The sequence below is a fragment of the Corythoichthys intestinalis genome, chromosome 3 (genome assembly GCF_030265065.1).
Source record: "Corythoichthys intestinalis isolate RoL2023-P3 chromosome 3, ASM3026506v1, whole genome shotgun sequence".
Lineage (NCBI taxonomy): Eukaryota > Metazoa > Chordata > Actinopteri > Syngnathiformes > Syngnathidae > Corythoichthys > Corythoichthys intestinalis.
This window is the reverse complement of record NC_080397.1, coordinates 46,597,989-46,611,362: the sequence shown is the minus strand read 5'-3', so window position 1 is coordinate 46,611,362 and position 13,374 is coordinate 46,597,989. Positions and strand designations below refer to the sequence as shown.

At 38.6% G+C, this 13,374-nt stretch overlaps 1 protein-coding gene across 4 annotated transcripts in view; it reads right to left on the bottom strand.

Annotated features, from left to right (window-relative positions):
* adgra2 (adhesion G protein-coupled receptor A2) overlaps positions 1 to 13,374 on the bottom strand; it is a 118,920-nt gene that overhangs the window by 72,284 nt on the left and 33,262 nt on the right. The gene's annotated exons all lie outside the window — the stretch shown is intronic.

Below are 13,374 nucleotides of genomic sequence, written 5' to 3'. Positions count from 1 at the left end.
TTCTCAACAATGTTGAGTGGTCTTAAGACAAATGTTTATTTTTTTCTATCCTGGAAAGTTAACAGATTATTAACAAGTTTATATTTTTTGTGTATTTTAATATAATTTGAGTTATGTGCAAATATTGAAATATAAATTTACTAATTAAATCCAGACATTTATTCTTTATATTTATTTTATATATTATATTTATTTTTATGCTTAGACGGCGATAGGCCCCCTATGAATTGGGCTCGTGTCCCGTCAATACATTATGAAGTCTATGGTAGTACATATGAAAGTTAGTATAAGTCAATACAGATGTATTTTGCATTGGTTATTTGGTCTATCAATTAGTTAGGTTCATATTCGTGAGAATATGTAGCCCAGACCCGCATTCACCCAATCTGTTTGGTCTTATTAATGTCCCGTGCCCAGCAAAAAGTGTACATGCAGGTTATGCCCCTATGCCCCTACCAATGTTGAGACCAAACCTACGCCCTTGATGTACATCTATATGTGACTCAAAGACAATAAGCGCTCTGCAGTTGAATTTAGATGGAAGATAACATGTTTAATTTTGCCTCTGATGTCTGAGGTTTGGCCAGACACTGTGTGGCTTTTTGGTGATTATAGTTTTGGCCTCGTAAATTATCATTTTGGGAAACCGTGAGTGAATAAGAGAAGGGAAAAAAATAAATAAATAAAATTGTATATAAATATCACACTAGCATGTTAGTGCCAACCCAGCACAAGGTGGTTGATGTTTCTGGCTGTAGTTGTGCATTACGTGATGCTCATCTCAAAATCGGTAGCATTTTTATTAATCCAGTGGATAAAAATGATTTTTTTTTTTTTTTTTTGGCAGGGCTACAAAAACTGTGTCGGCTGAATCCCAGTCTCTATAATTGACTCAGAATGCACTGAATGAGAGCACAAGCAGGGATCTCTCAGACCGTGTCATCTTTTTTACTCTAAGTACTTTTTAAGAGGCCTCCAGACTGTGCCGCCTGGGTACATTCAAATTGCTTAACCCTTTCATTGTACATATACAACTCGAGCCAATGGTCCCGTTAGACCACTTCAACCCCGAGCTCATCCTCTGAGAGTCAGTGTATTCAATGCAAAAGAGAGACTAAATGCCCTTGAGCACAACAGGCACTTTAGCAGCAAATGCATGTCAAGATTTGAATGTCCTCATTGTCTCCGAGCCACCGACAGGCTTGTAGCAACCACCATATAACACTGCCTGACTAGTAGGCCCTTTTAGTACTTGTCATGGAAAGGAGCATCCGTGTAATTGCACGCAAAATGTTTTTTGTCTTCACCAGAGTGCGATTGAGTGAGTCAGTCCTCTGAGAGACCACATCGAGGAGTGGAAGAGATTATGGACTTGCATCCTGAAGTGGAAAAAACTACTAACTTCCAAAGCCGACTAAATGGCACGGAGAGAAGCAAAAATAAAAATAAAAACCTCAAGGTTGAACTGTTGCAAAAAGAAGCGTTATGTCTCACTTTGTTTGTTGTTTTTAGCAGGTTTGCACAAATGAAATTATGCTAAAGAACAACATTCAGTTTTGCTCCAGAAGTCAAATCATGTGGATAAAAGTCTTTATTTTATGCTTTTACATTACACTTGTGTGGTCATCAGGCAGGTCAGATCAGAAAATCAATAACTAGAAAGTTCCAAAATTGAAGGATATTTTACATCTCACACTTCAAACTTAAAAATAATCCACATACAAAATACTAAAACGTGCAGTTTCTGATTATATGTCCTTGTCCTTAGACCAACTCTTGCAAATAATAATAATAGTCATAATGAATGGAAAAAGAATGCTTGAAAATATTTCTAAAAATGCTATACAAGTCTGGAGTACCCCCTAAAATGCCATTTTTTTATGTCCCCGCATGACTAAACTGAATGTCATTTAATTTGACTGAAATTGAGGGGTGCAAGAGTTTGTTTTAATAAGCATGATATAGGTAGTCCCCGGGTTACGATGGACCCAATTTACGTGATTTCGACTTTACGGCACACGAGTCTCGTCGTTTTTTTAAATTTATTTATTTTTTTAAATATTGACTTTTGTTTTGTGATGCATACTTTTATTGTGGCGCAGGAAGTGTAGAACAGGAAGTGAGCGCATGTACACACGCACCCTCCCGCCCACACACATACAGCAGGCGAGTGACAGAGGTGACAGCCTGCGCGCACATTTGTTGCTTGTGAAGCATCCAGAGGCGACAGCTGTATACAACCCCTTTTGTACTTTTCATTGTGCGTTGTCCATTTTGGTCAAATACTTGAGGCGAGTTTATGTGATCGTTTTTGATTATGTGCTAACTGGCGCTAACTGATACATGCTAATCGTTTGTTATTGCTGTATCAGCAGCTACTTGTAAATGCAAATTTGAATTGCTGTTATTGCAGATGAGACTGATTTAATTTCATTTTATTTTAGTTTCATTCTCCAAGTATTGATGTCATGAGCAGCAAACCACAAGGACGTCTGAAATCGTCATTTCGGAGTTTAGCTCACTGTCTAGCTAGGACTTAGCTCTAACATCTTGGCGACGACAGTACATTGACGTATAATACATGTTTTTGGATTTTTTAAATTGTTTTTTTTTTTTTTTATTTAGAGGGTGTTTTGAGGTATTTAAATGGTTAATTCCGATTAATGCGGAAATCCGGGTTACATCGCCAGCGTAGGAATGGAACTCGTTTGTAAACTGAAGATTAACTCATTATTTGTGGACTGTGTGAGCCACAACAGAGACACACACAACCCTGTTATTATTATCTTTTTGTAATAGTAAAAAAAGAAACCAGTGAACGATATTTTAGACTTAACATCATCAAACGAGCAAGTTTATTTCCTTGTGTTTATTTTTAGTTTTACATATTTAGCTTTGACTGAATGTCTCACTCTACCTTATGCAACCTTCTTATGCATATGATAAGAGCAATCATTTTATTTTTTTTTTAAATGTTTTCTTTACTAACAGCCAGCTAGACGGCTAGTTTACCCACCTGAGAGAAAGCTAACATTAGTCTGGATTTTTAATCCTGTTATATAAAATAAATCGTTTGCTTTGCATTAATAACTAACATTGATCCGTAAGCTAATAGTTCATTACCTATTATTAATTTGTAGCAGAAAACCAGATAAGACTCCTTTATCAAAAAGTTTAAAGCCAAGATTTCCAGCAACTCTGGAATGACCCAAATATTTAACAAGGACTTGGCTGTGGTGACGCCAATCGAATCAGTATTATTAGGGTGACCATATTTTGATTTCCAAAAAAGAGGACACTCAGCCCGGCCTCGAGATACTAAAATTTTGCTTGAAGTTCACTCAAAGAGTACTTATAACTTTAATATATTTAAAGTATGCCTCCTCCATATGGATAGAAAAATTCAGTTTCATTAAAAAAAAACAAAAAAAAAACAACCTATATAACCAAGACCAAAAATGAAATTCGCAGAGGTTACCGAACAGGTTTTGTTATTCCTAAAGTAATAACGCGAAAAAACACTGGAATTAAATAGTGATTAAAAAAAAAAAAAAACTCTTCTGTATTGGTAAATCCTTGAATCCTTTAACAAAATTATAGCTTTCTTTTCAATTCTTACTGTACAACTAAATAATCGAAACAATGTTCTAAATAATGACTCTTCTGTAGAAAATCCAGCTTCAACAAAAAGCTCATTTCTCTTTCCAGTAAAATATTGTGTAAATTAAATTGTAGCCTCAAGACTACCACGACAATTGTCGTTGACAAATTGTTATTCCAACTCAATTATTATTCTCATTCAATGTTCGAGATTACACTCAAACAATAACCGAAATAAACAGACAATTCAACCAGCATGTTTCCAAACGCAGCGCTTCAAAACTACATATCCCATAATGCCTAGTGCGGCTTACCTCACTGACAGCTAGCACCGGTGTTCGGCAATTCCTTCCTACGTGGCAAACTGTCCTACACAATGCTCAGCGTGCTTGTGCATGCATCCGCACGCATGTGCGCATTGATTAGAAGCAGCGAGTACTCACTATTTTTGTTTTTATTTTTTTTTTTAGTACCTTTTAATTGCCTCAAAAATACTTTTTGTATGTATTACCCTCTCATACTTTTAACCATGGTGTTTTTTTGTGTTAGCTTTGAAGCAGTTGACCACATTAGTCACGTTGCGTATTTAAACCGTCCTTATATGATATACAGTGCCTTGCAAAAGTATTCGGCCCCCTTGAATCTTGCAACCTTTCGCCACATTTCAGGCTTCAAACATAAAGATATGAAATTTAATTTTTTTGTCAAGAGTCAACAACAAGTGGGACACAATTGTGAAGTGGAACAACATTTATTGGATAATTTAAACTTTTTTAACAAATAAAACACTGAAAAGTGGGGCGTGCAATATTATTCGGCCCCTTTACTTTCAGTGCAGCAAACTCACTCCAGAAGTTCAGTGAGGATCTCTGAATGATCCAATGTTGTCCTAAATGATCGATGATGATAAATAGAATCCACCTGTGTGTAACCAAGTCTCCGCATAAATGCACCTGCTCTGTGATAGTCTCAGGGTTCTGTTTAAAGTGCAGAGAGCATTATGAAAACCAAGGAACACACCAGGCAGGTCCGAGATACTGTTGTGGAGAAGTTTAAAGCCGGATTTGGATACAAAAAGATTTCCCAAGCTTTAAACATCTCAAGGAGCACTGTGCAAGCCATCATATTGAAATGGAAGGAGCATCAGACCACTGCAAATCTACCAAGACCCGGCCGTCCTTCCAAATTTTCTTCTCAAACAAGGAGAAAACTGATCACAGATGCAGCCAAGAGGCCCATGATCACTCTAGATGAACTGCAGAGATCTACAGCTGAGGTGGGAGAGTCTGTCCATAGGACAACAATCAGTCGTACACTGCACAAATCTGGCCTTTATGGAAGAGTGGCAAGAAGAAAGCCATTTCTCAAAGATATCCATAAAAAGTCTTGTTTAAAGTTTGCCACAAGCCACCTGGGAGACACACCAAACATGTGAAAGAAGGTGCTCTGGTCAGATGAAACCAAAATTGGACTTTTTGGCCACAATGCAAAACGATATGTTTGGCGTAAAAGCAACACAGCTCATCACCCTGAACACACCATCCCCACTGTCAAACATGGTGGTGGCAGCATCATGGTTTGGGCCTGCTTTTCTTCAGCAGGGACAGGGAAGATGGTTAAAATTGGCGGGAAGATGGATGCAGCCAAATACAGGAACATTCTGGAAGAAAACCTGTTGGTATCTGCACAAGACCTGAGACTGGGACGGAGATTTATCTTTCAACAGGACAATGATCCAAAACATAAAGCCAAATCTACAATGGAATGGTTAAAAAATAAACGTATCCAGGTGTTAGAATGGCCAAGTCAAAGTCCAGACCTGAATCCAATCGAGAATCTGTGGAAAGAGCTGAAGACTGCTGTTCACAAACACTCTCCATCCAACCTCACTGAGCTCGAGCTGTTTTGCAAGGAAGAATGGGCAAGAATGTCAGTCTCTCGATGTGCAAAACTGATAGAAACATACCCCAAGCGGCTTGCAGCTGTAATTGGAGCAAAAGGTGGCGCTACAAAGTATTAACGCAAGGGGGCCGAATAATATTGCACGCCCCACTTTTCAGTTTTTTATTTGTTAAAAAAGTTTAAATTATCCAATAAATTTTGTTCCACTTCACGATTGTGTCCCACTTGTTGTTGATTCTTGACAAAAAATTGAAATTTTATATCTTTATGTTTGAAGCCTGAAATGTGGCGAAAGGTTGCAAGGTTCAAGGGGGCCGAATACTTTTGCAAGGCACTGTAACTACATTTAAGTATTTTCTTAAGGCATTTTTTTTAGTACGTTCTGCCTGTATGCGTCTAAAATAAACAAGTTGAGAGCGCACGGTAGTACTTTAGGTGTCAAATTCGACTCATGTTATATGTTTCGCCGATATAGCAGATTTTGGGAGTTGTGGCAAAAATCAAATATTGCTAGAAAATTTTACAAGTATCGGCAGCGTAACGACGTATCGGGATTTTACAGATCACAGCAGTACAAAGCTCTTACAGAAGTCAACAGTTGCCAAAAGGTATGTTTAGCAAGTGTACATACTGGTAGCCTGTGAGCTCCTGTCGACACAACTCACGAAGGTTTGTTTGTGAATGAGAATTGACAGTTGACGCAATGACAAAGCCAGTCTGTGCATGCGCAAATTTGTATCCTAAGTAGAATAAAAGTATTTTTGACTTAATTACACTTTTAGGTACATGTGCATTGACACGTATTGAACACAAGTATTAACAACTGTGCAGGCTCTTTGGGATCACATCACAGGCCTGACAGTACTGTAGTATTCTCTGTAAATCGTCTGTCAAAAAATAGGATATTTTAATGAATTTATAAAACCACCGGACACCCCAGACAGGATTTAAAAAGTGGACATGTCCGGGCAAAGAGGATATTTGGTCACCCAAAGTATTCATAACATAGGTAACATACGCGCGTAATTTATTTCTAGTTGCTGTTTTTCTATCTGCTTTCTTCCCCCTCTGTCCCCCCATAACCCCATCCTACTCACTGCTTTCTCCTAATAAATAAAACATAATGAAAACAACCACAATGGGAGTATATCAAACTCCCATGTGATACATCAGAACTGTTCAGACCATAAGGACACTCAGATTCCAATTCTCCGTGTATAAGCAGCTGAACAGGACAGGTTATAAAAACAAAAAGAAACAGTATTATAACATAGAATCCTGAATCACTTGACTAACCCAGCATTGAGTCTCACTATAGGGATGGCAGTATATCAAACTCCCATGTGATACATCAAAACTGTTCAGACCATATGGACATTCAAATTCCTATTCTCCATGTCTAAGCAGCTGAACAGGACAGGTTAAAAAACAAAATGAAACAGTATTATTTCATAGAATCCCAAATCACTTGACTAACCCAGCATTGAGTCTCACTATAGGGATCGCAGGCCTGTATTTGATATGCGCACCCACTTATTACAGAGCGCGCTGCATTGTGCTCCATTGAGCAGACAGGCTATAGGCAGCAAGGCCATGTGGTTTGTGGTCTGCAGATTTAGATTCATCTGTGACCTATCAGATGGATAAATAAGGAAAGTGTGCAATTTCAACTGGGAGAGTATATGTGAATGTGTGTGCACGAGTTGTCCAAATGCTACCGGTCTAAAATTAAATTCAGGGTTTTAGAAACGTCTCTAATTAAGGTGGGGAGGACCGAAGGACTATTTTGAGAGCTGCGGCCGTGCACGCCCTTTCCACATGAGTGTGTATGTGTGTTTTGACACAACACACGCACAACAGAAGGTCTTCTACTCTAAATTTTTCTGATTATACAGTGTCTTGCTTTCTACAAGTTACCAAGGAAGGCCAAGCTGTGTGCTTGAAGGTCTAAACAAATAGCTCAATATGAAAAGTTGAAATACTACCATGTGGTAAAATGTTACGGACAAACCGAAGTGGAATGTTTATGGTTGACTCGCACGAACACAATAGTCATCTTAGCCACACTGTAAAGTGTTTTTACACCTCTAATGAGGCAATTTGGTGAATTTAGCCTCTTGAATACGTGTTTGGAATGCGGTGGATGCCGGCTCGCACATTGTCTCATTGTTTGGTCTCATAACCAGCCTCTGTTTTCTGCTCCTGAGCAAAGGCTGCTGCTGGGAAATTTGGTAAGTACAAAAGAGTGAAACAATCTATCCCACTTTCTCTGTGAGCCATTTGTGGCCATACTGTGCCTCTAGTATTGTTTTGTGAATCTATGATATTAACTCATTCAATGCCAGGCTTCCCTATTAAAATGGATTAATCATACCTTTCAACCTGAGGCCGTTGGCAATCTTACAAATAGTGACGTATGCCCTTAAAAATTGGTGACTAATCTTATAACGTTCTATATAGCGTGCAATATGAAACAAAAATAAAACTCAATTTTTAAAATAATATTAATTTACAGTGGGGCAAATAAGTATTTAGTCAACCACCAATTGTGCAAGTTCTCCTACTTGAAAAGATTAGAGGCCTGTAATTGTCAACATGGGGAGACCTCAACCATGAAAGACAGAATGTGGAGAAAAAAAAAAATCCCATTGTTTGATTTTTAAACAATTTATTTCCAAATTAGAGTGGAAAAAAAGTATTTGGTCACCTACAAACAAGCAAGATTTCTGTCAAAGAGGTCTAACTTCTTCTAACGAGGTCTAACGAGGCTCCACTCGTTACCTGTATTAATGGCACCTGTTTTAACTCATTATCGGTATAAAAGACACCTGCCCACATCTCAGTCAGTCACACTCCAAACTCCACTATGGCCAAGACCAAAGAGCTGTCGAAGGACACCAGAGACAAAATTGTAGACCTGCACCAGGCTGGGAAGACTGAATCTGCAATAGGTAAAACGCTTGGTGTAAAGAAATCAAATATGGGAGCAATTATTAGAAAATGAAAGACATACAAGACCACTGATAATCTCCCTCGATCTGGGGCTCCATGCAAGATCTCACCCCGTGGCGTCAAAATGATAACATGAACGCTGAGCAAAAATCCCAGAACCACACGGGGGGACCAAATGAATGACCTACAGAGAGCTGGGACCACAGTAACAAAGGCTACTATCAGTAACACAATGCGCCGCGAGGGACTCAAATCCTGCACTGCCAGACGTATCCCCCTGCTGACGAAAGTACAAGTCCAGGTCCATCTGCGGTTCGCTAGAGAGCATTTGGATAATCCAGAAGAGGACTGGGAGAATGCGTTATGGTCAGATGAAACCAAAATAGAACTTTTTGGTAGAAACACAGGTTCTCGTGTTTGGAGGAGAAAGAATACTGAATTGCATCTGAAGAACACCATACCCACTGTGAAGCATGGGGGTGGAAACATCATGCTTTGGGGCTGTTTTTCTGCAAAGGGACCAGGACGACTGATCTGTGTAAAGGAAAGAATGAATGGGGCCATGTATCGAGAGATTTTGAGTGAAAATCTCCTATCATCAGCAAGGGCATTGAAGATGAGACGTGGCTGGGTCTTTCAGCATGACAATGATGCCAAACACACAGCCAGAGCAACAAAGGATTAGCCTCATAAGAAGCATTTCAAGGTCCTGGAGTGGCCTAGCCAGTCTCTAGATCTCAACCCCATAGAAAATCTGTGGAGGGAGTTGAAAGTCCCTGTTGCCCAACGACACCCCCAAAACATCACTGCTCTAGAGGAGATCTGCATGGAGGAATGGGCCAAAATACCAGCAACAGTGTTTGAAAAGCTTGTGAAGAGTTACAGAAAACGTTTGCCCTCAGTTATTGCAAACAAAGGGTACATAACAAAGTATTGAAATGAACTTTTGGTATTGACCAAATACTTATTTTCCACCATGATTTGCAAATAAATTCTTTAAAAATCAAACAATGTGACTTTCTGTTTTTCCCCCCCATTCTGTCTCTCATGGTTGAGGTTTACCCATGTTGACAATTACAGGCCTCTGTAATATTTTCAAGTGGGAGAACTTGCACAACAAGTGATTGACTAAATACTTATTTGCCCCACTTTATTGGTAATATTGTAGCATATAACCTGGTGCAATCAAAGAACAATCAATAGCTTCAGCTACATCATGATTACTAAAATTTAACTATGACTTTTGTTATAATTGTATGTAGCACTTTTTGCAATTTCTATTACGTCTTGATGGCTGCACTTCATGGCACTTCAGCTCGCAATTCAGTTTGACTTGAAGGTAGTTCATTAGTGTGTCGAATTATAAATTAAAAAGGTCAATTGATAAAATTAACTTACTGATGCAATCTTTGAGTCAGGGAACATTTCTTTTGCTAATTCTGAGAAGTGATCAGCAGTAGTTGCAGACAAATTGTGTTCGGCAACAAACTAGCAGAATGAAATCTCCGCTTTCATCACTTTTCATTCTGCAGACTTCATCTTTGTGGCCAGTGTTGTTAATCTTACTTTTAAAAAGTAAATAATTAGTTACATCTCTCAAAAAGTAATTGAGTTAGTAACTCAATTACCTGATGGTAAGAGTAATTAGTTACTTGGCAAAGTAACTGGCGTTACCTTTCATGTTTTGTTTTTTTTTTCATTAAAAACAAAAAAAAATAATAAAATACATAGTAAACTTCGCTATGTTTGGAAATCGTTTAATGTTGTAAATCAACTGTTAAAGTTGTTAAAATTACTACCGTTTTTCCATTAGTTCCCTTCTCTCTACTTTTGACATGTTAAAGTTTTAAAACTGTTTGATCATGTAACAGTGTTGTATGCATGCTGCGGGCCAAATATTCCTTTAATAATAATTAACCATTTGAAATATTAATCTAATTATAACAAATATTCCTTTGGTTACAAGAGATAGCAACTAAACAAGTAATACCCCCTGAAAAAAAAATATTTTGGGGGGGGGGGGGTACATTTTGGTCAAGAGCTAGCTTACTTGGTGTGTCCTTCTTGCGCATCTAATTGTATAAAAAATATACTGTATATGTAACGGGTACACGCAGGTCCGTTGTGGAGCGTGGAAACCTCCCTGCCGATTCCTTCATGTAACCACCGAGTGGAAGCGTCGCGGCGCACTGGTTCGCATCCCGGCCTGGTCAGAGGTGGGAGCGGAACGCGGGTCAGTGCTGACACACCGGTTACAATGGTGCCGTGACCCGGATCGGCAGCGAAGGTTTCGGGGGTGAGTGTAGCGGGTACACGCAGGTCCGTTGTGGAGCGTGGAAACCTCCCTGCCGATTCCTTCATGTAAGGACGCTAACGGCTGCACCTTTGGCTCGAACTTATTGGTGCAGTGGTTACTGTCCTTGCCTGCCGAGTGGAAGTGTCGCTGTGCGCGGGTTCGTGTCTCGGCCTGGTTAGAGGTGGGAGCGGAACACGGGGCGGCGCTGACACACCGGTTACTTATATACTAAAGATGTCCCGATCGATCGGGTCCGATCACGTCATTTTCCAAGTATCGGAATCGGCAAAAAAAAATCGGACATGCCTTTTTATAAAATATATATATATTTTTTTTTTTTATTGAATCGTTTTCTAATTGTATTTAACGTTACAGACAAAATGTCTTACACTCATCCAGAGTCTTTAGTTTTGGCTTAAAGTAGGGCTATCAAATTTATCGCGTTAACGGCGGTAATTAATTTTATTTAAATTAATTTGTCGCGTTCAATCTATAATGGCGCCGTTTTACCTATATATAAAGCTAAAAGGTAGCGTAAAATGAGTTGAGTGAATTAATTTTGGCAGTCTTTGGAGCCTTTCTTTAAATGGCTAAAGCCTTACAATCCCTCTCTCAACAATTAGAAATATCGTGGGAAACAATGTGGAGATTTTATTTCCCAACGCAGAGAAGATATATCAATTGGTGCCACTACGCACAGTCATGGTTGCACTTCCCATCATGCATTTGGGCAGAACAGTTAAATGGCAACAGTACCATTTACTGAAAGCTCAACAAATACACTAGATGGCAATATTTAGTCACAATATACAAAGTCACAATTATCCTTTAAGAATTACAAGTCTTTCTATCCGTGGATCCCTCTCACAGAAAGAATGTTAATAATGTAAATGCCATCTTGAGGATTTATTGTCATAATAAACAAATACAGTACTTATGTACTGTATGTTGAATGTATATATTCGTCCGAGTTTTATTCATTTTTTTCTTAATGCATTGCCAAAATGTATATGATCGGGAAAAATTATCGGGAATGATTGGAATTGAATCAGGAGGAAAAAAAAAAAGCAATCAGATCGGGAAATATCGGGATCAGCAGATACTCAAACTAAAACGATCAGGATCGGATCGGGAGCAAAAAAAACATGGTCGGCACAACCCTAGTATATACACTGTATATGACATATTTTGTATACTTTGAATGATGTGTGAATAAACTAAACTAAACTAAACTAAATTAAACTAAAGTAGAAGGGGTACGGGTGTGGAAAAGTGCCAGATTTATTTGCTATATTTAAAAATACTTTAAAGCATTTTTGACTCATAGTTTTAGATTTAGTCCTCCAATCCTGGAAAGACCCATAAATGGTTGGGAGTCAACTTACGTTAGGTTTCCTGTGGAGGCCTTCAGCCAGTTTTAACATTACTCTCATGTTTTTGGTCAGCGGGAGGAAGTCAATAAGAAAAGACATGCGTGCATGAGAATATTCATAGTGCACAATGCAAACCTCTTGACCACTATTCAGCTGAAGGCGTAATGGTGAGAACCTTTGAAATGATAAACGTTAGTAAAAAGACTGGAAATTGCCATGTGGATTTTAATGTAATCAAATCCTTCAAAAATTCAGATGTAGCAATTTATGATTAAGGACGTGCTTAAATAATGTATGTTTTCTTTTTCCAGCGTCATTCTTTTAATTGGATGATCTACAGAGAGATATTTAGTTCATTCAGTCTCTTTGAAACTCTGCTTTTGTAATTAACGAGGCCATTGGCTCGCACACAGTTCACAATGTGCAAAATGTAGCCGTGCTCGCTGAAAGAAATATGGTGATCTCACTGCACAGTACATTCCTCTTCAATAGCTCTTTGTTAGTTTCCGAAAATAAATCATTTGTATGGTCGCCATCTTTTTTCCAAGGTTGGAGTGTAATGGTGTGACTTGTTTAATGATTCTGACTCAAATAAATGCAGTTCAGTTGTACCCACACCTGCAATTACAGTGTGTATCATGAATTCCTTGGCTGCCATTGATGCTGATAGACGTCCAATCCATTTTGACTGGGAGGAACTGGCAATAAATGCTTTTAGAGATTAAATTATATTCAGCACCTCCCACTCTTCACACCTCAATAAATACGCATATGCTTAGGTTGCAAATATTGCTCCTTGAGAATCAACAAAAAAAAAAGAACTAAAAATTGAATTGGACCCCGTGGTGGGCCGCTTCCAGCCCGCAGGCCGTACAATTGACACCCTAGTCTACACTTCACCATCAATTAAAGCAAATGTGTTGACAGCGATAGACATAAAATCAATTTGAACGGTCATGGCTGATATTGAATGATCAATGTTTTAATGCCACTGACAGCAATAGATATCCAATCCAATTTGACTGGATTAAATTATTGCTGACAGCCCTAGCGTCGTCAATAGCACCCGGTCAGTTATTTTATAAAATAACGTTGACGCAATTACAACAGCAGGGAATTTGTTGACCTGTTTTCCAGTGTTGTTTTTCTCAACGATGACGATAACGAACACTTTTTTCATGATGACGACAAGACGATAACAAGCTAAATAGATGTTTTGGGTGACAAACCGTTTTTGTTAAACGAGACGGG